Raw genomic sequence first — 25,980 nt, 5'->3', positions numbered from 1 at the left:
CACCACAGTTATCCCTTACTTTACAGCTAACATTCATTTATAAGTGAGTACATACCATGTTTGTGTTTCTGGGTCTGGGTTACTGCTGGTAGCTGCTGATAGCAATGGTTTTATCAGAGGCCGTGGGAGTATACAGCAGGTGACAACTAGTATGTAATAGGTTGACCTACCAGATGAATAACTCTCTCATGTGAAGCCCTACCTGGCAAGGCTGTGGGGTCATTGATTGTAAATGACTAGTTCCTTGTGTCTGTAATTTCTCTCATGTGCCACTACATTTCTTCTCTAAAAACTGCTATGGGTATTTTCCCCATTACTTGTGGGTTTTATCTCGAGAAAATATTCCATCTTTAGGTACACATACAGCTGTGGATGGTCAGGAAGATGATTTTTGCTTAAGCTGTATAATTCTAATGATAGAAAGAATGCTAGAATATTTTTCATAACTGACACAGGAAAGTAACAGTATTCTCAGTCACAAACACAGCTAATTTTAGACTTCAGAACAAATTCAAAACAGACTACATGCCCCTGCAGAGAATACACAAAGACAAATTCCCAGGTGTTTATTGCTGAATCAAGGTCAGATATGAAGCAACTTTGTTAGACATAACCCTCTGCAGTAATTGACTTTCTGCATGTACTCTCAGCCTCAGTTTATGTTTCAGGACTTAGGGTTCAGCCAACTTAATTGTTATTGTTAAGTCCTGACTTTCAATGTCATGTTTGATCTGGGAATCCTGACTAACTCAGAGCCAAGTGCACAGCCAAGTGTTACTCACTGGCTGGTCAGTGTAACCTCCCTAGCCTGAGAAAACCTTTGTGACGTAACATGTGTTATGAGAATGGGTAGGACCCTGAAAATGTAATACATAACTGTCCAGAGTTTGGCTGTTGGAGAGAGAGGGAGAGGGAGAAGGGAGAGAGGGAGGAGAGGGAGAGATGGAGAAAGAGAGAGGGAGAGTGCTGAGAGAGAAATGTAGTTGAGAGAAGTGTGTGTGTGTAGAGAATGTAGCTATGTTTAGAGACTTTTAGAAAAGAATTGTTCAAGATAGAGTAATAAAGAAATTTACCTTCAGAATTACTCTTAAGTTTTCCCTAAAGATCTTTAGATAGATAAGAACTTTTTCCTAAGCCATCACTATTAAGAAGCATTCTATATACAACCCTGTAGCAGTTCTGGGAGCTGGACTCCTGGGCGGCATTAGGTTACCTCACCCAGGATGTTCTTTTTTAGTTCCATCTATTTGCCAGCAAATTTCATGATGTCATTTTTTTTTAAAAAAAAACTGAGTAATACTCCATTGTGTAAATGTACCACATTTTCTTTATCCATTCTTCTGTTGAGGGACATCTAGGTTGTTTTCAGTTTCTGGCTATTAAAAATAAAGCTGCTATGAGCATAGTTGAGCAAGTGTCCTTGTGGTACAGTGGAGCATCCTTTGGATATATGCCCAGGGATGGAATAGCTGGATCTTGAGGTATATCTATTCCTAATTTTTTTGAGAAACTGTCATTGAATTCCAAATTGGATCTACAAGTTCCCTCTCCCATCAGCAGTGGACTATTCCGCTTGCTTCACATCCTTGCCAACATGAGCTGTCACTTGAGTTTTTGATCTTAGCCATTCTGACAGGTGTAAGATGGAATCTAAGAGTTGTAGTGATTTGCATTTCCCTGATAGCTAAGGATGTTGACCATTTCTGTAAGTGTTTCTCAGTCATTTGAGATTCCTCTGTTGAGAATTCTCTGTTTAGATCTGTAACACATTTTTTAATTGGATTATTTGGTTTGTTGATGTCTAGTTTCTTGAGTTCTTTATATATTTTGGAGATCAGCACTCTGTCAGATGTGGGGTTTGTGAAGATCTTTTCCCATTCTGTGGCCTGCCTTTTTGTCCTTTTGATGGTGTCCTTTGCCTTACAGAAGCTTTTCAGTTTCATGAGGTTCCATTTTTTAATTGTCGATCTTAGTGCCTGCACGATTGTGTTCTATTCAGGAAACAAAACCTTTCCCCAAGACTAATTTTGGGGAGGTTCTTTTTGGGCAAGTGTTCAGTGTTCTTCAGATTCCTTAGCCTTCATTCTCCTAAAAGACAAAATCAAAAACCTTTCCCCAAGACTAATTTTGGGGAGGTTTCTTTTTCGCAAGTTATTATCTGATTAAATGAAAAGGCATGTGTTACTGGTACAAGTTAGTTTAAATTGGATGTTCATGCTGGTTGATGAACTATCACCTCTTCTAATTAAGAGGTTTCTCTTGTTCAAAACGAACCTTTATCAATTTTGATGGTACCCACAGCTTATCTTCTCCTGTAGAAACAAAAGCAAAACCTCATCCCCAATGTAACACATATCCTGGTTTCCATTCTGAGGTCAGCACATCCTTAAAGTATATAGGCTGATTTAATTCTGTAGTTTTTTTCTATTATCCAGTGTCTCTCTGCAGCTGTTTTTCGTTTCTCATTGGCACTGAGAAAATTCAAAGTTAATAGAACATTATGCAGTCTATTTCTGGGGGTTTTTATTACCCCTTTCTGTTTATTTAGCATATCCTTTAGAGTTCTGTTTGATCTTTCTGTAACTGCTTGACCTGTAGGATTATGTGGTATACCTGTAATATGCTTTATATTGTAATAATAATAAAAAAAAAACAGTTTCATTTTAACAGAGACATATGCTGGAGCATTGTCAGTTTTGATTTGTGTAGGTATACCCATGATGGCCATAACTTCTAGCAAATGAGTGATTACAGAGTCAGCCTTTTCAGAACTCAAAGCAGTTGCCCATTGAAATCCTGAATAAGTATTGATGGTATGGTGTACATATTTCAGTTTTCCAAATTCTGCAAAGTGAAACATGTCCATCTGCCAGATTTCATTCCTCTGAGTAACCCTTTCGGTTATATCCTGCTGGTAATGGCGTTTGATTGTAGAAGGAACAAGTAGGATATTTCTTTACTATTTCTTTGGCTTGTTGCCAGGTTATGAAAAAATCCTTTTTTAAACATTTACTATTGACATGTTTTTTATGAAATTCTGAGGCCTCCAGCACAATTTCTATCAATAATTTATCAATCTCATCATTGCCTTGTGCTAGAGGGCCTGGCAGACCAGTATGGGATCGGATGTGAGTTATATATAAAGGATGACTACTTTTCCTAATTGTATCTTGTAATTGAATAAATAGTGAAGTTAATTCTGAAGCATCAGGGATAAATTCTGCAGTCTCAATATGTAATACCACTCTTTCAGCATACTGAGAATCTGTTACTATGTTGAGAGGTTCTGAAAAATCCATTAATACCAACAGAATAGCATACAGTTCTGATTTTTGAACTGAATTATAAGGACTTTGAACCACTTTACTTAAATTTTCTGATTTGTATCCTGCCTTTCCTTGTTTGTTGGCATAGGTATAAAATGTACGAACTCCAGATATGGGTTTTTCCCAAACAATTCGAGGCAATATCCAATCAACTCTCTTTATAAGATCAATTCTATCGCTTTTGGAATATTTGCTGTTAATTTTTCCCAAAAAAATTACTGCAAGCTCTTTGCCAAGGTTCACTTTCTGTCCATAATTTTTCAATGTCCTCCTTAGTTAAAAGTATGACAGTTTCTGCTGGGTCTATTCCTGCTAATTGACCAAGTCTCAATTTTCCTTTCCAAATCAAGTCAGAGATTTTTTTCACATAAGTTTTTAATTTTTTATTCGGTTTATTTGGTAAAAATATCCATTCCAATATAATGTCTTCCCTCTGCATTAATATTCCTGTAGGAGAATGCCTAGAAGGTAAAATAACCAAAATGCAATCCAGCTTTGGATCAATACGATCCACGTGCCCTTCATGTACTTTCTTTTCTACCAAGGCCAATTCTTTCTCAGCTTCAGGTGATAATTCTCTTGGACTATTTAAGTCCTTGTCACCTTCTAATGTTTTGAAAAAATTATTCAGTTCATCATTTTTACCCCAACAATAGTTCGTAGATGAGAAATGTCTCCAAATAATCTTTGAAAGTCATTAAGTGTCTGTAGTCGATTTCTCCTAATTTGCACCTTTTGGGGTCTAATTTTTTGTAGCTCTATTTTATATCCTAAATAATTAATAGAATCTCCTCTTTGTATCTTTTCAGGAGCAATTTGTAATCCTCAGGAATGCAAAATTTTCTTTCCTTCTTCAAACATTCTTTCTAAAGTATCTGCATTTGAGTCAGCTAGTAAAATATCATCCATATAATGATAAATTATAGATTTAGGAAATTTTTTACGTATCACTTCCAATGGCTGTTGTACAAAATATTGGAACAGAGTTGGGCTATTCAACATTCCCTGTTGGAGGACCCTCCATTGAAATCTTTTAACCGGTTGAGAATTATTGTAAGTAGGCACTGTGAAGGCAAATCTTTCTCTATCTTTTTCTTGTAAAGGTATTGAAAAGAAACAGTCTTTTTAATCAATAACTATGAGAGGCCATCCTTTTGGTAACAGAGTAGGCAAAGGAATTCCAGATTGTAGGGAGCCTATTGGCTGAATTACCTTGTTAATTGCTCTAAGGTCTGTTACCAATCTCCATTTACCAGATTTCTTTTAAATAACAAATACAGGAGAATTCCAAGGGCTGGTTGATTCTTCAATACGCTGAGCATTTAACTGTTCTTCTACTAGCTCTTCTAAAGCCTGGAGTTTCTCTGTTGTTAAAGGCCATTGCTGAACCCATACAGGCTTGTCCGTTGACCATTTTAAAGGTAGAGCTGTTGGTGTCTTTGGAAATTCATCAATTGTTGTGCCCTGTTCTTGTATAATATGGTTGGCTGGTGACCACTCATTAGAATAATATCTTCTATCATTTCTCTCAGAAACATGTGCTAGTTTATGATTTGTTTCTGAGGTTGGAGGGATGTTAATCTGAGTATTCCATTGTTGCAACAAGTCTCGACCCCACAGGTTCGTAGCTATGTTAGCCAAATATGGTTTTAATTTTCCTCTCTGTCCTTCTGGACCTATGCGTTCGAGCCATGTTGCACTCTGTTTCACCTGAGATAATGTCCCAACTCCTAACAGTTGAACGTTTACCTCCTCAAGAGACCAAGTTGGTTGCCAACATTCTGGTGCAATTATGGTAACATCCGCACCTGTGTCTACCAGACCAGACAACAAAAAACCATTTATTTTTATTGTTAATTTTGGTCTTTGTTCATTAATAGAAGTTTGCCAAAAAATTTTCTTTATGTTTTTTCCTGCATTTTCTATTCTCTCTGTTTCATCATCCCTACCAGCATGATTTATTCCAATAGGCATTTGATTATTTAATTGCTCTGAGTAGGGGTTTCCTCTACAACTGCAGGAAAGGTTTGAACTGGATTTGCTATGGGAGCCTGCCTGAGGCTCCTCTGGGAGTTTCCTGAAGACTGAGGCAAAAGATTACCTTGCTTGTCCCTTGTTGATCTACATTCGTTGGTCCAGTGTTTTCCCTTATCACACCTTCTGCATACTCCAGAACGAAGGGGCATTCTCTTGCCATTGTTCTTTCAAGAAAGATTGTTTCTAGGAATGACCTGTTTACAGTCCCTTTTCAAATGTCCTTGCTTTCCACATCCAAAACATCTAACATTCCTCAAACCTTTTGAAATTGCTTCTCTTACCCACATAGCATCATGGTCATGAGCCTCAACATTAACCGGGTCTCTAATCCAATCTTCCAAAGGTGCAGATCTTGCCTTTAACGGCCTGATTATTCTTTTGCATGCTGCATTCGCGTTCTCAAAGGCCAAAGATTTGATTATTATCTGACTAGCTTCTGAATTTGGGACTATTATCAGGAGAATGAAGGTTAAGGAATCTGAAGAACACTGGACAAATGAGACAACTGAAGAAAAGGGACACATCATCTTTCCCAGGAAACATAGTAAAATGGCCTATTAGTATATTATCTATAAAATTTTATAAGTCTTTCTAAATGTTTGTTTCTGCTCTTCTCTAAAGAAATTTAACGCTGTTGGTCTTCTAATAGTCCCAGTTCAATTAAAATTTAAAGCTGACTTTGGAGTTGGAGAATGGCTCCCTCCTTCTTTAAACTCAAGCATTTTGTTAAAAGGAAAATGCAATCTCCCTGTATCATGCCAGAATAAAAGAGCCATCTTCTGCTATGGTACAGGAGAAAAGCCAAATTAATTAATGGACTATTATATTACTAATCTCAACTCTTTGTTTCTATTCTGATTCTTTAAACTTTTCTTAAAGTATGAATTTTATATCAAAATTTACAAGATTAACATATATATATATATATATATATATATATATACATTCTAATCTTTGTTAAGGTATTAATGGTCATATAGAGTACTAACTAATTCTAGCAAGAAAAAAGGCTTCAATTAGCTGCCTATACATGTTTTTGTGTTCGAGTCTCTTATCAGTTTTCTGCAGGAAATCACGGCCAGGCTTAACATCAACTGAAGTCTCCAGGAAGAAGATGGGGCCCCACAACAACAACAATTCTACGTGGACAATAATAATATCACTAAGCTGACCAACATCATCTATAGATCAGCTTTGAACAATGTGCTCAGAGCAATTTTTATAGGGCTAGTGAGATGATGCAGTTTCATATACTACTTGAGTAAGGACTTGAGATAAACTCTGAACTTTGGCATTATGCTCAAACTGGACAATGAAGGATATAGTTACCTTTCCTAGAAATTGACAATTAACCTAAAATTTTTCTTTTCAGGATAAAGATACCTTCGCCCATACCTAGCAGGAAGCAATTTTAAGAATACGATGTCCACCTTCCCAAAGAGGTGGTGTGGGGCGGGGTGGGGCGTTTACCCATCCACCCCCACAGTTCCCCAGAGTTTTCTTGAGTGCGAGCAGCAGGAAATATTAGATAGAAGGATTTATTGCGGAGAATATCGCGGAGATAAACAGATAGAAAATAAAGGATAGCCTCGAGAGGGCCTGGAACCTATTCCAACCGGGCCCCGACTGTCTCTGCCCCAGGGTTTTTATAGAGACGCCAAGGGGTGGAGCAAAAGACCTCCTCCCCCAGCACAGGCAAGTGCAGACCATCTCAGACACCTGCACTCAGGCCCGTGGTCTAATCATCCTCTATGTGGACCTGCTGGGTAAAGCCACGAGGAACCCGAGAACGGGCTCCCACAGGTCCCCCTTTCTTAATATATAAAAAAAAATAACTATTATGGCTTACAGCAATCTCCATAGCTGTTACACCTCCCAGTATGGGAGTAGAGGATGATATAGATGGCATTTCTCTTTTGAATTAGGTCCAAGGTGACTACAGCAGTCTTAGCTGCCTCAAGCCCTTTCTAAGCCAAAAACTCTTAAGGCAACTACAAACTTAAAGAATCCCTTAGCTTCATCATTACCATTAACAGGTTAACATAAATATTGCTATACATAGTCACAATTCTCTCAATCTTACAACTCAAAGCAAACTCTTAACAGAACCATTTGAATTAGCATATATGGTGCTATATATAGTTAACAATTTTCTCCATCTTACAACTTTAACTCAATCATTTGAATTTTCTTGCTAACAGAACATAGGAAAAACTTTGATGTATTCACATCAAACTTAAATATTTCCTTAACTCCACAAAACCAGGGTGCATTAATATCAATAGGTTTCTGCAAACATAATTCAATCTCATAACTCTTCCTTTTCTTTATAATTTTTTAAACAAAATCTCAAACCTAGTTAGAGGAACCCAAACTTATACAATTCCTACAGACCCATATTGAAAAGCAATATTTTCAATCTAACCATGAACACTTTGAAAACTTTTAGCAAAACATCCAAAAGCAGTTTCTTAATAAAACTCTTTACACACTTTAAAAGTAGTCTCTTAGTATACCCCATTTGCGTTTCTTACTAACAAAACATGACATTAATCCAAACAACTTTTGAAATTAGACTAAGGAATATTAACTCTCCCTTTTAGAATTTTTTAAGCAAAATCTCAAGCCTAATTATAAAACCCAAACTTCTGTTTAAACAGTTCCATTTGTAACACAAAACCAGTTCCATAAGTAATTCCATTTTTACATAAACAGTTCCACAAAACAATTGCATTTTTAACACAGAATACATGAATCACCAATTAATAAAGCATATATGCATACACATCTTGACTCTAGGTAGAAATAATAAATTTCTTCATTTAAACAGTTCCATTTTTAACCCAATTCCAGAAAACAGTTCCTAGGTCATTACTATAAGTAAACTCAAAATTGTCCCATTGCAATGAAATCTCTACTATTCATTTCATTTCTTAAGTCCCAAAATTCAAATGATAAATTCTGGTATGAGCCTTCCAAATATGAAGAAATCCATAACCAAAGTCTTTTTGTAATTTTATCTCATTTTAAGTTCAAAAAGTTCAAACAAATAAATTCTGGTATTAGGCTTTCACTTCAAAATATGAAGAGATGGTTTTCAACCAAAACTTTTTGCCATTAACAATTTTACTTCAAACAAGCGTCTCTGCAACTTTTGTTCTCACAGACAGACCTTTTTAGGTACAGTAGTATTCTAAACCGCACCGTTTTTGATGTTAGCTCAGGTTTTTCTGTGTTGCGTTGATTTTCCATGAATCTCAGCTGCGGATGCCTTGTGCTAGTTCTGGCGTCCGCCATTCTTAGCTTCTTAGCGGCTTCTGGAGCTTTTGAAAAACCGCTCAGACTGCCTGCTTTGCAGTCTGCTAGGACACTAAGCTCTGTATCTCAGGTTCTTTCACCACATACATTAAGAATAGACTCACACTTAACATTTACACCTTTTCACAAACTCACATATAACCTTTTTTGCCTTGCAAAGCATTTAGACTCACATTCAACATTCTACAAACTCACATATAACATATTAACATGTACTTATTTATACTCCTTAAGGAAACTATAGAACTACTTTAGCAAATATATTTCTTATTACTTATATATTTCTTATATTCATTCCATCTTATTCTTATTTAAACTTACATTTACAGCTAACATCTTTACTTCTTACAAGCTTATCACTACATGCCTTAAGACTACCTTAGATACTTCTTGCAAGCTTATATTCTTAAAGGATCTATAGATCTATTTTACAAACTTATATAGGGCTACCATTAGCATATATTTAACTTAGCAAACACCTAAAGATTTTTTAACACAGATCTAACAAGAGAATTTTTATAAACTTACATATCTTATTTTCATCTTTTTCTATTTCTTACTCTTAATTATTATCACTATCTCTATTAGAAAGATTCTTAACTAGACAGGAAGTACGTACATCATTGCTAACGTTTAGAGTTTATAGTCAGCTTTGTTATAAAACACTGGGATTTAGTGAGTGTTGTTGTTATAGAATTGTGATAGTTGTTGCTAGGGGACTATAACCTTCCCAGGATGATGCCATACTCCAAAGTTGCCAGTTCTCTCAGCCGTTCCGGGCCCAGCAGAGATGCACTATCAGCGGTACACGGTTTTTAACTAGAGGCTGTCCCTTCACCCAAATTCATAATAGTTCCCCTAAGTACTTCAATTCAGACAAACATTTCTATTATAGCAGTACTCTTGGTTTGCTCTACCGAAAAAACTTCATTTCATACTGAGGGTGAAATTACTGTATTTAGCTGCTGTAAAGCTCGTCGCCAAATACTGCACAGCTATTAGGTGATATAAAGTATTTTTCTAAAGGAGCTAGTAAAGCCAAAAGCGGCACAGCTCCGAACTCTGTTTCCTCACTGTTAGCATTAACCAGTGACAAAACCTCAGAAACACTAATTGAGCCACTTTCATTCTGGTTTCTTTATAGAAACGTCATTGGAGCTGACCTTCCTTAGTTCCACGCTCCTTAGGAAACGCTCCGGTAACCACCGAGCTTCATTCCCCTCTTGTGAAAAAACACAAACATGTCCTCGAGACCGCATATTAACACAGGATCGGGACCCTTCCACAATCCCGAGCAGGGATCTTTCTATTTCTCATTACCCTCAGCTAAAGGACCAGGAAGATTGGCGTGAGCTCTAATATGGCCCACAAAGCATGGCAGCTTGCTTTTGTGGAATAGCATCTTGGAATTGTTGAAACATTTTGACTGGATTGTTGTTAGTTCCAGTGTTTTAACCAAAACTGTTACTATTCAAAGGAGTCAAGAACATAAATGTTCTTTCATGAAACATATCCTTCATTAGCTTATTCTGAGAAAAAGCATTTTCAGGATTTAGCATTTTCATTTTATTAGCTTTAACTACTGATGTTATTAGCAGCTGTAATATTTAGCATTGATTTTTTATAAGGAACTTTCAGGTGAAGCAACTCTTTTGTAAGACAGCTAGATTTTCTGAAGTTTGTTTCCCATCTATAAAGCAGTCATTTTTTTTGAATGCCTGTTTCTTATCCCCTTAATTAGATTTGCAAAGGAATTACTCATTGCAGGCAGTTTGTTCAAAAGGTAAATAACTTTTAATTTCACATAAGTTTCTTCATATCTAAGACAACGTTCAGTGTATAAACTGCTCTCTCTTGCTGTCTTAAGGATTTTTAAAGTGGCTTGTTTGCTCTTAAAGGTAGCTTTTGTCATCCAACTACCGTAAAACTTTGCACAGCTATTAGGGTAAATAAGTCATTTTACCAACCCCCAAACCGCGAAGTGCCTAGTTCCATATCCTTTCAATGTTTCATTGGAACTGACACTTAAAACTCTTAGATGATTTTCCTCCTTATTCTTTTAAAAGCTGTATTTTAAAGTTTACCATGAACGTATTTTCGAGCTGACAAAAGTGTTTCAGGGCAATGTCGCCATCTTTAGTGGAAAAACTACCTTTCCCAGAATGCATCTCCCTTATATCAGTCTATAATAATATCAGTCTCTTATATCAGTCATTTCCCATAGTTCTTTTCGGGTCTGAGCGTCAACTTTTAAGTTCTTTTTTTACCAGACTTGCTTACAAATTCTTGCCCGGGAGGTTTGAACAAAGTTTTTTGCTTTTGCAACGGGAGATTTGAACAAGCATTTTACATTTTCAGCTATGGCACATTGGGAGATTCCTATTCTCTCAACTGGCCCCCAAATCAGAACTGCACCTGCCTCGTTAGCGCGCATTGAGGTGGGCAATTTCTGATAGCAATTTTCCTCGGGGCTTGTCTTTGTCTTAGCCAGTCAGTGAAAAACAAGATCATGCACTACAGCTTTTCCATAGCTCTTTCGGAGAGATTTTCTCCCACTGATCTAATTCATTTTGCTTGTTCCTCCCTTCCCCAGATGCAGAGCTTCAAGTATCTGCAGCTCTGTTTCTCTGCTAGCTGCCTTTGGAGGTAGGGGCTTTTTTCTCCCCCCAAATCTGCCTCAAATTCTAGCAGCTTTTTCAGGTCATATAGTTTTCTGGGGAGGATTATGTCCCTTCTCTGTTTCTTCAGAGTCTTTCTCCCAGACAGTTCCCAGTTTGGTCTCAGTTTATCCCCTCTACCCCAGAAACAGTTTCCGACACTACAGTGGCGGCTCTCCCTGCTACTGAAGGTAGGGGCTTTTTGTCCGTTTGTTTTCTGGGTCTGTGTGGTTTGCGTACAGACTGAAAATCTAACAAGGGAGGTTTTTGCCATTTCTAAACCCCCATTAGCACAGGTGTTTTGCCTCATCAGGCCTTCACCTGGCCCAGTCCCCCAGTGGGTTGCATTTGCTTGTCTGGGTGCTCAAGGACAGAGCTTATTCCAGAGGCAATCACCCCTCAGGGCTACACTCCCTCATCTCAGGGGAGTCAGTTGAAACAAAGCTTTTCTCAAAGAGGTGTTTTCTCTGACAGAAAAGAAAGCTTTACTCCTGGATAGTTCTGTTCTGCCCTGGCTGGGCTCTTTCCCCAGACAGCGTTCTGACTCAGCAGCACAACTGCTTCAGACACAGTTCAGCTTTACTGTTTTCCCAGAAAGGTCCTTACTGATAGGAAAGCTTTATCTCAGATTTTTTGCAGCTGTGGACCTATCAACCCGGGACTTGTAGGAAAGTGGACAACTGTGCCGTTCCCACTGGCTTTAGTTTTGTTCATTGGCAATCTTCCCCTGGGTCCTGCACCTTCCTGCCTCAGCTCTGTGCTCCAGGAAGTTTACCACTGCAGGAACCCTAGTATCCCCAAAATGCACCCCAACTCAGAGACGCTGGCCATTCGCCTCTGGGTTTTTGCTCAAAAGCGAGGATACAATGCTTCAGGGGATCTTTGATTTAGGAGCATCTTTTCATTCTGAAACGCTCACTCAAAATCCTTGATGCCTCAGCTCGGCTGTAACTGAGAAGCTTGACTTTTTTGCTTTTCTCAGGTAAAGTTTCCTGCCCTTTTGGGCTCTCTGTAGCTCTTTACCCACACTCTCCCAAGCATTTCCCTCAGGGTACTCTGACCCACTGTCTTTTACTAGCTTGAAGAGACAGAGCTTAGAAGAGGTTTTTAGGAACTTGTCCCTGCCTCCTGCATTGCAGGGAGGATTTTTAAAGCTTGAAAGAACTTAGGTTTTGCTATCTTCAGAAGTTTGTTGTTTTCCCTTTGAGCTAATCACAGGTGGTCCCCATACTAATATCTTCAGGTGATTCTAATTTTTGCCCTTCTGAGAAAGTTAAAGGCTTTAGTTTTCAAGTTTAAGAGCTTTTAAGATTAAGGCTTTTTAGAGAGTTTTTTCCCCCCAAAATTTTCCAAGAAAAGCTTTTAGTTAAGAGAAAGATCTTTTTTCCCCCAGGAGAAAGACCAACTTTTCCCAAAACTTCCCAACTTTAAACTTTGGCTTTTTACACCCCCATTTTTGCCTCAGGGAGAAATCACTTTCTCCTGCCGCTTGGACTTAGCATTTCAGCTGTCCCCAGGACAAAAGCTTCCATAGGAAACTTATTCTTCCCCATAAGCTCGAAGAAGAGCTTTTTTAGTACCCAAATAGCCCAAAGAAAGATTTTTTTCCCCCAGTTTGCATTCAGAGCCCCCAAGTTAGAAAATTGAAGAGTTTTACTGTCTAGTTGCCTTACTTATTTTTTCCTACACAATCTTACACTTCTAAGTTTTTCCTACACTATTTTACTACCCTATGCCTTATACTTATTTTTCACAGATAGAAATTGAGAAAGGGATAGAAGATAGAAAATTTTGACAGAAGAGAATTTCGCTGCAGCATCGGACATCCTTCCAGTCCGCTTTCCTTTTCTCTCGAGGATAAAACCCCTGCCTCTCAAAAATATATATATAAAAAATATATATTTTCCATAACACCGGCATGCCTCATCCACTGGCAGGGCCGAACTCAGCACTTTCGCCAAAAACTCTGTAATAAAACTATTATTTTCCTTTATCTTTAGTCCCTATTACTTTGTCTTTAGTCCCTGTTCATTTGTCTTTAGTCCCCCCTTTTTTTAGTCCCCCTTTTTTTCTTTAGTCCCTTTTTTTTCTTTTTTCTTTAGTCCCTGTTCATGGCGCCATTCTGTGGGGCGTTTACCCATCCACCCCCACAGTTCCCCAGAGTTTTCTTGAGTGCGAGCAGCAGGAAATATTAGATAGAAGGATTTATTGCGGAGAATATCGCGGAGATAAACAGATAGAAAATAAAGGATAGCCTCGAGAGGGCCTGGAACCTATTCCAACCGGGCCCCGACTGTCTCTGCCCCAGGGTTTTTATAGAGACGCCAAGGGGTGGAGCAAAAGACCTCCTCCCCCAGCACAGGCAAGTGCAGACCATCTCAGACACCTGCACTCAGGCCCGTGGTCTAATCATCCTCTATGTGGACCTGCTGGGTAAAGCCACGAGGAACCCAAGAACGGGCTCCCACAGGGCGGGTGGTTTTTTGATCTTTTAATGGGTTTTAGGTCTGGGATAATTTTCATTGTTTAGAGGGGTTGGTTACAAGTTGTTGTCAAGGGTTAGGAAAAGGGCTAAGCAAAGGAGATTAGATTTAAGGTTATTGTTTAAAAAAAACAAAGAAAAGAAAAGAAAAAGACAATTACTAGTTTTAAATACTTTACGTTGGATTGGATTTTTTATATTGTATACAAATTATATATCTTGAAATTGATATTGTTAGAATATGCTATATGTATATTTCTAATTGTACTTATACTGTTCATTTATCAATGTAATGCAGTTTTCTGATCTTTGAGTGTTATTATTACCAACTATTAGGATATAAAGAAATGAAAGTTAGTAGTGAAACATTATAATAGAACTTGTAGTCATATTAGGTATGTTTTCAAGATTGAGCAGATATATTTTAGATAGACAGGTCATCTTCAAAACCTTCAGAGATCTACAGAATATGGCATTTAAAATGTTTTAATAACTTAGAAAATTTTTCTTTTTGTTATGACTATGAGACATGTCGGCTCCTGGCAGTACCAATCTACTTCAGAGAAAATATGGGCATTGAAGAAACTGCATATGGAGTTAACTTTCTTTGTTGCAAAAATTAGCCACTGGATAACAAAGTGTCCTTGAATCAACTGTTGACAACCAGGACAGACAGGACATGAAACAAAGGACTACCGATTCTTGCCAAAAAAGTGTGGTTATGGCTTTATCAAAAGGCATCTTCTGAAGCCAGGACCATATGGCACCATCCCTGAAGTGGCCTTCGCAATCTGGAAAAGGTACAGTGCCCTTTTCTTTGAAGGCAGCTGAACAGGCAATGGGCCGATGGCTTCTGATGTGCAATGGAACAACAGCTGAAACAGTTATTCTTGAAGAGTAACTAAGCTCACACCTCTCAATAGTAGACTGGCATTCAATAGAGGGATGTGCAGAAGAACGAGATGCTGAGATGAAGCCACATATACACAGCCAAGAAGAATGGGCAGCTGAATTAAAAAAACATCAACAATTTCCAGAATTTAAAATCCTGAATCATGACAAGACACTAGTGGAATTCAGGTGTTTCTGGTGCATGGACTGCTCTCACCCAATGTGAGGTTGAACTGTTGACCTTGTGTACATCCTACTTCACAAATGAGTCTGTCAGATACGCTAAGCCTATAGGCTGAAGATGATGCCCCAGCACTGTGGAGAAACCTCAGGTGACTGTCCAGGCAGCTGGCTGTTTCTGACAACTCACATTTTTTTTTTTTGGAAGCTGCTTTCATTCACTTTCTGTTTTTATTTGGTAATATTATTTCCTTCTTGGGTCTCTGAGGGCGTTGAAGATTAGTTATAGTTGTAGATTAGTTAGTTATAGTTGAAGATTAATTAGGATAGAAAGTGAATTAGATACATTTGGACTTACCAAAATAGGATAGATAATGGAATTATTGTCTCTGAATTTGTCAAATACAAATGGACTAGACATTGTTTAGGTATTTATTACTTGTATATATTGTATATAGTTATTGTATTTTGTATATAGTTTTTCTTATGTTAGTTATAACCTTTTTCCTTTTTCTTTTTATTAAAATAGAAAAGGGGAAATATAGTGATATTTTATTTGTACTGAAATGTTATTTTATTTGTATGTTAATAAATAAAGTTGCCTGTGGGTCAGAGCTAATAGCAAGCCATAGCAGAGCAGGGCGTTTGTGGCACATGCCTTTAATCCCAGCTCTTGGGAGGCAGAGCTAGGCGGATCTCTTTGTGTTCAAGGATACAGCCAGCATGGAGACACACACCTTTAATCTCAATACCAACCATAGAAGACCTGGAGGTCTGTACAGACGGGCAATGATGAAGAGGTCATGTGATTGGGTTTACAACCAATGAGAAGGTAGAACAGAAAGTCTATATAAAGACAAACACACAGGAAGTAGGTCTCTCTTGGATGAAGAGGCTAGCTGCAGCAGACGGGTAAGGCTCTTAGCTCTGATCTCTTGGGCTTTCATCTTTGCATTGGCTCTGTGTTTCTTATTTAATAAGATGGTTACTTCTACACGTTTCATTTTTTAATTGTTCATCTTAGTGCCTGCACGATTGTGTTCTATTCAGGAAGTTGTCTCCTGTGCCAGTGTGCTCAAGGTTATCCCCCACTTTCTCTCCTATCAGGGTGAATGTAACTGGTTTTATGTTGAGGTCTTTGATCCACCTGGTCTTGATTTTTGTGCAGGGTGACAGATAGGGATCTATTTGTTTTCTTCTACATGCCGCTGTCCAGTTGTTCTAGCTCCATTTGTTGACGGTGCTTTCTTTTTTCTATTGTACAATTTTGATTTCTTTGTCAAAAATCAAATGTTCATAGATGTGTGGATTTACTTCTGGGTCTGTAATTTGATTCCATTGATCTACCTGCCTGTTTTTATGCCAATACCATGTGATTTTTACTGCTCTTGCTGTCGTACAGCTTTTAATCAGGGACAGTGACACCTCTAGAAATTTATTTTATTGTACAGGATTGTTTCATGTATCCTGGGTTTATTGTTTTTCCATATGAAGATGAAGATTGTTTTTTCAAGGTCTGTAAAGAATTGTGTTGGGATTTTAATGATTGAATGCATTGAATCCGTAGATTCCTTTTGTAAGATGGCCACTTTTACTATGTTAATCCTAATGATCCATGAGCATGCGAGATCTTTCCATCTTCTGATACCTTCTCCAGTTTTTTTCCTCAAAGACGTGAAGTTCTTGTCATATAGTCCTTTCACTTTCTTGGTTAGAGACCCCAAAGTATTTTGTTATTTATAGCTATTGTGAAGGGTGTTGTTTCCTTGATTTCTTTCTCAGTCTTTTTTATCATTTGTATATAGGAGGGCTACTTTTTTTTTTTTAAGTTAATTTTGTATTCAGCCACTTTTCTGAAGGTGTTTATCAGCTGTAGAAATTCCCTGGTAGAATTTTTGGAGTTACTTATATATACTATCATATCATCTGCAAATAATGATATTTTGACTTCTTCCTTTCGAATTTGTATCTCCTGATCTTGTTTAGTTGTCTTATTGCTCTAGCTACAACTTCAACTACTTTATTGAATAGATTTGAAGAGAGTGGACAGCCTGTCTTGTCTCCGATTTTAGTGGAATTGTTTTGGGTTTCTCTCCATTTGATTTGATATATTGGTTTTATTATGTTTAAGAACATCCCTTGTATCCCTTATCTTTCCAAGATTTTTATCATGAAGGAGTGTTGGATTTTGTTAAAGGATTTTTCAGCATATAATGACATGATCATCATTTTTTCTTTCTCTCTTTTTTTTATACGGTGGATTACATAGACAGATTTTCATAGGTTGAACCATCCCTGCATCTCTGGGATGAAGCCCACTTGATCATGGTGGATCATCTTTTTGATCTGTTTTTGGGTTTGGTTTGCCAGTATTTTATTGAGTATCTTTGCATCAATGTTCATGAGGGAAATTAGTCTGTAATTCTCTTTCTTTGGTGAGTCTTTTTATTTTATTTTATAATTTAATTTAATTTTGCATATCAGCCACAGATTCCCTTGTTCTCTCCCCCAGGGCAAAGACTCCCCTGGGGATTGAGTTCAACCTGGTAGATTCAGTCCAGGCAGGTCCAGTCTGCTCTTCCAAGGCTGAGCCAAGTGCCCCTGTATAAGCCCCAGGTTTTAAAGAGCCAGCTCATACACTGAGGACAGGTCCCGGTCCCACTGCCTGGATGCCTCCCAAACAGATCAAGCTAATCAACTGTCTCACTTATCCAGAGGGCCTGATCTAGTTGGAGGCTCCTCAGCTATTGGTTCATAGTTCATGTGTTTCCATTCGTTTGGCTATCTGTCCCTGTGCTTTTTCCAATCTTGTTCTCAACAATTCTCGCTCATACAAACCCTCCTCTTTCTTGCCAGTTGGACTCCTGGAGCTCCACCTGGGGCCTGGCCATGGATCTCTGCATCCAGTTCCCTCAGTCATTGGATGAGGTTTCTAGCACGAAAATTAGGGTGTTTGGCCATCCTATCACCAGAGTAGGTCAGTTTGGGCTTACTCTCGACCATTGCCAGTAGTCTATTGTGGAGGTATCTTTGTGGATTTCTGTGGACCTCTCTAGCACTTTGCTTCTTCCTATTCTCATGTGGTCTTCATTTATCATGGTCTCTTATTCCTTGTTCTCCCTCTCTGTTCTTGATCCAGCTGTGATCTCCCGCTCCCCCAAGCTCTCTTTCCCTTGACCCTTACTCTTCATTACCCCCTCTCACGTCCAGGTTGTTCATGTAGATCTTATCCATTTCTCTGTAATTGGCTGATCCCTGTGTCTTTCTTGGGGTCCTGTTTTCTAGGTAGCCTTCCTGGGGTTGTGAGTAGCAGTCTAGTCATCTTTGTTTTGCATCTAGTATCCTCCTATGAGTGAGTACATACCATGTTTGTCTTTCTGAGTCTAGGTTACATCACTCAGAATGATTTCTTTCAAGATTCATCCATTTGCCTGCAAACCTCATGATGTCATTGTTTTTCTCTGCTGAGTAGTATTCCATTGTGTATATGTACCACATTTTATTTATCCATTCTTCAGTTGAAGGGCATCTAGGTTTTTTCCATGTTCTGGCTATTACAAACAATGCTGATATGAACATAGCTGAGCAAGTGCCCTTGTGGTATGATTGAGCATTCCTTGGGTATATGCCCAAGAGTGGTATAGCTGGGTCTTGGGGGAGATTGATTCCCAATTTTCTAAGAAAGTGCCATATTGATTTCCAAAGTGGTTGTATAAGCTTGCATTCCCACCAGCAGTGGAGGAGAGTTCCCCTAGCTCCACATCCTCTCCAGCATAAACAATTATCCACAATGATCAAGTAGGCTTCATCCCAGGGATGCAAGGGTTGTTCAATATACGAAAGTCCATCAATGTAATACACCATATAAACAAACTCAAAGAAAAAAGCCACATGATCATCTCACTAGATGCAGAAAAGGCATTTGACAGAATCCAATACCCCTTCATGATAAAGGTCTTGGAGCGATCAGGAATACAGGGAACATACCTAAACATAATAAAGGCGATTTACAGCAAGCCAACAGCAAACATCAAATTAAATGGAGAGAAACTCAAAGTGATTCCACTAAAATCAGGAACGAGGCAAGGCTGTCCGCTCTCCCCATACTTATTCAATATAGTACTTGAAGTTCTAGCCAGAGCAATAAGACAACATAAGGAGATTAAGAGATACAAATTGGAAAGGAAGAAGTCAAGATTTCCCTATATGCAGATGACATGATAGTATACTTGAGTGACCCCAAAGATTCAACCAAGGAACTGATAAGCTTATAAACACCTTCAGCAACATAGCAGGATACAAGATCTTTGGTGAGTCTTTGTGTGGTTTATATATCAGGGTGACTATGGCCTCATAAAATGAATTTGGCAATGTTCCTTCTGTGTCTATTTTGTGGCATAATTTGAGGAGTATTGGTATTAACTTTTCTTTGAAAGTTTGGTAGAGTTTTGTTCTAAAACCCTCTGGCCCTGGGCATTTTTTGGTTTGGAGTCTTTATTTATTTATTTTATTTTCCTTTATTAAGAAATTCTTTACTCCTCATGCTATCCACAGACCCCTCCCCCTCTTGGTTTGGAGTCTTTTATGACTGCTTCTATTTCCTTGGGGAGTATAGATCTATTTAAATTGCTTCTCTGATCTTTGCTTAACTTTGCTAAGTGGTATCTATCAAGAAGACTGTTCATGTCTTTTATATTTTCCAAATTTATGGAGTACAGGTTTTGAAGTATGACCTAATGATTCTCTGGATTTTCTAGGTGTCTGGTGTTATAGTTGTGTTTTCATTTCTGATTTTGTTAATTTGGAAATTCTCTGTCTGCCTTTTAGTTAGTTTGGATAAGGGTTTGTCTATATTGTTGATTTTCTCAAAAGAACCAAGTCTTTGTTTCATTGATTCTTTGTATTGTTCTTTTTGTTTCCATTTTATTGATTTCAGCCCCGAGTTTGATTATTTCCAGCCATCTACTCCTCTTAGGTGTGTTTGCTTCTTTTTGTTCTAGAGCTTTCAGGTGTGCTGTTAAGTCTGCGATCTCTCCAAGTACTTTATGAAGGCACTTAGTGCTATGAACTTTCCTCTTAGCCCTGCTATCATTGTGTCTCATAAGTTTGGGTATTTTGTGCATTCATTTTCATTGAATTCTAGGAAGTCTTTAATTTCTTTCTTTATTTTTTCTACATGTCATTCAGTAGAGAGTTGTTCAGTTTCCATGAGTTTGTAGGCTTTCTGTTGTTTTCTGTGGTTCATGAAATCCAGCTTTAATCCTTGGTGGTCTTGTATATTTTGGTTTTTTTTGTTTGTTTTGTTTTTTTGTTTTTCGAGACAGGGTTTCTCTGTGTAGCTTTGCGCCTTTCCTGGGACTCACTTGGTAGCCCAGGCTGGCCTCGAACTCACAGAGATCCGCCTGCCTCTGCCTCCTGAGTGCTGGGATTAAAGGTGTGTGCCACCACCGCCCGGCACAGTCTTGTATATTTTGATACTTTCATTTTTACCGAGTATATGGAGAAGGTTCCATGAGATGCTAAGAAGAAGGTAAATTCTTTTGTGTTTGGATGAAATGTTCTGTAGATATCTGTTAGGTCCATTTGAGTCATAATATCTGCTAGTTCCATTATTTCCCTGTTTAATTTCTGTCTGGAGGACCTGTCCTTTGGTGAGAGTAGAGTGTTGAAGTCTCCTATTAATGTTGAGGTCTGATATGTAATTTAAGGTTTAGTAATGCTTTTATAAATGTGGGTGCCCTTGCATTTGGGGCATAGTTGTTCAGAATTGAGACTTCATCTGGATGGATTTTTCCTTTAATGAGTATGCAATGTCATCTCTTTTGATTAATTTAGGTTTGAAATCTTTTGTGAAATAGAATATTTGTATAACTATGTAAAGATGTGTTACACTTGTTTATTCTACAGAATAATTGTTTAACAACGTTAAAGATGTGTTACTGTTTCAACTTGCCTTCCTAAGGCACCTGATTGGTCTGACAAAACGCTGAATGGCCAGTAACTAGACAGAGGAGCAGTAGGCAGGGCTGGTGAGCAGATAGAAAAGGTCAGCCAGCCAGTGGCCAGGGAGCAGCCAGGGACCAGCCACCCAGGCAGGGGCCCACCAGACATGGCAGAAGCAAGAAAGTAGGACATACAAAATGAAAGAAAGGTAAAAAGCCCCAAGGCAAAAAATAGATGAAGAATAACATGTTATATTAAGTTATGAGAACTAGTGAGATAAGCATACGATAAAGCTAAGTCTTCATAACTAATAAGTCTCCATGTCATGATTTCGGCCTGGCAGTTTGAGAAAGCCCGTGGTAGAAGTCTGTTTTGTTAGGTATTCGGATAGCTACACCAGCTTGCTTCTTCGGTCCATTTGATTGGACAATCCTTTTCCAACCCTTTATCTTTGATGCCTAGTTATGTGTCTTGTATGCAGCCGAAGGATGGATCCTGATTTTGTATTTGTTCTGTTAGCCTGTGTCTGTTTATTGGCCAGTTGAGTCCATTGATATTGAGAGATACTAATAATCAATGATTGTTAATTCCTGTTATTTTGGTGGGAGAGAGAGAGGATACAGAGAGAGGGAGAGGGAGAGGGAGAGGGAGAGGGAGAGGGAGAGTATGTGTTTCCCTTACCTTCTTTGGATTTTGTTGGTGTGAAATTATCTATTGTATGGGTTTTTGTGGATGGAGTTAACTTCCCTGGGTTTGAGTTTTCTTTCTAGTACCTTTTCTATAGGGTTGTTGGTTTTACTAACTCTGCTGTAGCCTTACTGAGTTTCACTTATTCTGTCATAATTAAAGATTATTGAAACCAATAACCATTATTTTTAGTAGTATACCTCCCTCTGTAAACCATGTCACTTTTTGATTCACATAATTTGAGACTTTGTTATTAGATTTGTATGTACCTGTAACTGGTATGTATTCCTAAAAGGATGGCTTTGTAATAGTGCTACATGAAGAGCTTCTCTATTTCTGTAATACTGCTGGCCTGAATCCATTTTATCTGTTGCTTATGGACGCTCCTGATTCTTGTGGGATTATTACATGCTTTCCCTTCTTTTGCTTTAATTGGAATTATCTTTGAATCCAGGTGATTCTCCTATATTTACATTTAGCTAGGTCTGTACACTGCCGCCTGACAATGTGGGTTTTAGATTGTGTGTGGAGATCATTTTATTTAGTGTAATATTAATCTGTTGCCATCTATTACTTTTCTCTTATTTCTCTTTTAGTGTCTTCCATGTAATACAGCTGTATTTTAGTGTGCTGCCTCCTCCGTTGATATTTTTACTATGCTTTTCTTTGTATTTGAATTTATCATATTCTGATGAAATCTAGATTAATATAAATAAATCATTTAATTGTTCATCTAATATATGCCTCTTTATACTTTTCTGTGAAAAATACTTAATATCCACATGTATAGTAATGCAGGTTTATAATTATAATTATTGCTATATAAAATTGACTGCTTTTATAGTACTGAAGAAATGAAAAATACAGATTTAATAGAGTCTTTCATATAGCCCACATAATTGGTTATAGCTATCTGCTATTCTTTTTTTTTCTTGTGCATGTGAGTTATAATTTAAGGCCAATGTATTACTTGTATTACTGGCAAATTTTTTCAATGTTCAGTTATTTGACAATACTTTATTTTTTTCGTCCTGTGTTTTGTTCTGTTCTGTTTGGTGGTGGTGGTAATTGAACCTAGGGCTTTGTATGTGTAAAGCAAACACCTTACTCTGACCTATATCCCAGCCTCCTTGCCTTTACTTTTTGAAGAATGGTTTTGCTGGATATTTAATTCTTTGTTGCTCATTTTTTTTTATTTCCAATTGTAGTTTGGTTTTTCTACCACCTGTTGTGTTCTATCATTTTTATACAACAGTTTGTTTTGTTTTGGTTTTTCAAGACAGGGTTTCTCTGTGTAGGTTTGGTGCCTATCCTGGAACTCTCACTCTGTAGACTAAGCTGGCTTCGAACTCACAGAGATCCACCTGACTCTGCCTCCTGAGTGCTGGGATTAAAGGCGTGCACCACCAGTGCCTGGCTAACAGACTGTTTTTAAATATACTAATTCTTTATTGTATGTTGTGAGTTACCTTGTATTTTGCCATTTTCAACAATAATGAATTATAGTTATGATAAAACATCATAAAGTTGTAATTTTAGAACTTAATTCTTAAATTTCTAGATATTGAAGAAAATCTTTTTAACTGGAGTTCAAGTATTTAATATTACCATTTTTATATTTTGAACAGTAGGTGTACTTCCTATTTCCTAGTGTACAGCCATTTCTGTTCCCTACATACAGTTTTGTTGACAGAGAAAATAACACCATAGGCTGCTTATAATTTCCCATTCCATCTCATAAACTTGATATCAGAATAAAGGTCTAGACAGTTATTCACTGTTCACTGACTCCCAAATGTGAGGATAACCATTGTTATGATCGCAATATAGTTTAGTATCAGTGCCATGTTATATACTGTATAGTAAAATAACAGGGCTTTTTTTTTTGTTCCTTGTTTTAATCAGTTGTAATTACTTTGCTTCTCTGGTGACTGTTGGTGCTGAGACATGTAAGGAATGCATAGTCTGACTTGTTGTTTTTAAGGTTTACATTTCATCCCTCTGCTTTGGGTCTTTTTATTCTGTTTTTCCTTATTTGTTCTGAACTACTTTGGCACTTAGTCATTTTCTGTCAATTATTTTCTTTTCATTATTTTTTCTTTTAATAAGGCAATGAAGTCTCAAATTTACACATGATTTTTAACCTTCGTACTTCTTTTTTTTCTTCCTTGTTATTTAGAATTTTGTTTGAAAATTAATAAATTTTTGCCAGAAAGAATATATCTAGAAAATGTAGACACAGATTATAACAGCTGGACTAATTAAAATGGAAACTCTTTAACTGTGCATAAAAGCTTACACTTGCGTGCCAGCAGTTGAGGCTGGGGAAGATTTCTGGAGCTCAGGGATGCAGTGGCAGCCTGCCCCACCCCGAGCGCCTGTCTCAGAAGTTCACTGGTTAGATAATCAAAAAAGTGTGTCAGGCTCCTCTGGGAGAAAGCTACATGGAGTTCTCAGAATAACACAGTCTGGGCTAGTAATGGGTTTTGAGTTTATTTGAGAACTCTCTGCATTTATTATTTGATTTATAATTTATGTAGATTATGAGTCTCTATTTTGAGGTGTTTATGTGTATAAATGCATTAATGATTTGTCAGTTTTTGTCATAATAGTTGATCTTTGATTTTTTGTGATTGAATGTAAATTTCAGATCTCAGAATGTACATTTTCTTTTGAAGACAGACAACGTGTGTGCTGAGATCATGAAGTATTGGTACTTTTTTAAAGATTTATTTATTTATGTGTACCGTGTTCTGTCTGCATGTATTCCTGCCCTCCAGAAAAGGGCACCAGATCTCATTATAGATGGTTGTGAGCCACAGTGTGGTTGCTGTGAACTGAACTCAGGACCTCTGGAAGAGAAATGAAGCTCTACCTCTGAGCCATCTCTCCAGGCCCTATTATTATTTTAAGAGAGTATGACATAACCAATTTCAGTTTATTACTCTTATTCTGAATCGGAAATATTTTTCTAAGATTGGTACCAATGTCAGTTGTGATGTTTTTAATTTAACAAATTTAAATGTGATTCTCTTTCATCAAATAAATCACCATTTGGTATTTGTTAGAATAACGTTTGGAAACTTAATATAGATACACCTATCCATTTAAAGTAAGTATCTTAAATTATTCCGAAGACGTGAGACAAAGTTGGCAGAAGTTTAATTTTGTAAAGAGCATGGAATTTGATGTAATTTTAAAAATTATATTAGAATTAGTTACAGATGATTTAAGGTTCTAAACTCTCCCCCTCAATTAGGAGCAAAATACTACTCTGCGACAGGGAAAGTGCTGACTACGTACTATTATTCACTTGTTTCTAGTCAAGTTACTATTAAATACCCTGTAGCTGTATTTATTATATTATCAAAGTCCTAATTTCAAAGTTTCCTTTTTAAATATTTTGAATGTTCACACTTTTCAAGTATCTAACTTATATATCTGTATCTATATCTATATAGATATATCTGAATTTTAACACATTGTATGATTCACTTGGCAATATATTTCTTATATTGTCTTCAATGAAATCAAAGCAAATGTGGTCTTTGGTCCTGTGTTTTGCTTCAGTATTTCTGTCAGTCATGGAATTTATTTGGGAACTGCAGCAGAATATTAGTGTGTGATTGGGAATGGCATAATGGATGATGGAGCCATGACTTAATTCTGATATTTAACTCTGTCATATATCCTCAAATATCTATAGTAAGTATTAAATGCCTCTCTAATTGGAAAATGAATGATCTCTGTATGGTTTAAAATACTAGCATCATTTCAACAATAAGTATACTGTCCTTTCTGTACTTATAAGTACTCACATAACTTGACATTCTAAAATATGTGATAGGAATGTATTTTTCATAAATTGACAACAGAATAATGAATGTTAAATATTCCAAGAGGACCTTTTAAATTATATCACACTACTTTACCAATAAACAATTCTTAGATGTTTTATTTTGTATGCTTTTACTGACAAATTCATTGTACATGAGATAAATACTAAACACAGTAAAAGAAAGGACTTTTTCTTTTAATTCTGATATTTATGCATGCTAAGTTTTTTTACTTAAGCATGCATTTAAAATGTACCTCATGCACTTTAAGAACCATCCAAGAATGTGTGAAATATGTCTGAGCTTTCCCAAAAGAGCCGACTCAGTTCTTCCAAGGCAGTGCCTAGAAGCTTCTGTTTTAAATAGCATGCCACGGAATTGTGGTGTGGGTTGCCCCACACAATAATAGTTATATCATTTCCCCTCTCATTTCACACCCAGATCTCCTGGCTGTACAGTGTCACTGCACATCATTAAATGCAATCCATTTTACACAGACTCCAAATGCAGGGACATTTACTATCCACCAAAGTGGGCAAAGATGGCGTTTGGACTTCTATTCTGATTTTATTTCTTGTATTTAATTTTGCTTATATGTTGTTTATAATGTACACACTGAAGGG

The 25,980-nt window shown here is 37.3% G+C and overlaps 1 protein-coding gene across 2 annotated transcripts in view; it reads left to right on the top strand.

Moving 5' to 3' along the window:
- The window catches only part of Vps13b (vacuolar protein sorting 13 homolog B), a 601,468-nt gene that overhangs the window by 256,176 nt on the left and 319,312 nt on the right, over nt 1-25,980 (top strand). The gene's annotated exons all lie outside the window — the stretch shown is intronic.

This window comes from Peromyscus eremicus, chromosome 20, assembly GCF_949786415.1.
Source record: "Peromyscus eremicus chromosome 20, PerEre_H2_v1, whole genome shotgun sequence".
Taxonomy (NCBI): domain Eukaryota; kingdom Metazoa; phylum Chordata; class Mammalia; order Rodentia; family Cricetidae; genus Peromyscus; species Peromyscus eremicus.
Note: the sequence above shows the minus strand (reverse complement) of the source record. Positions and strands in the feature narration are given on the sequence as shown.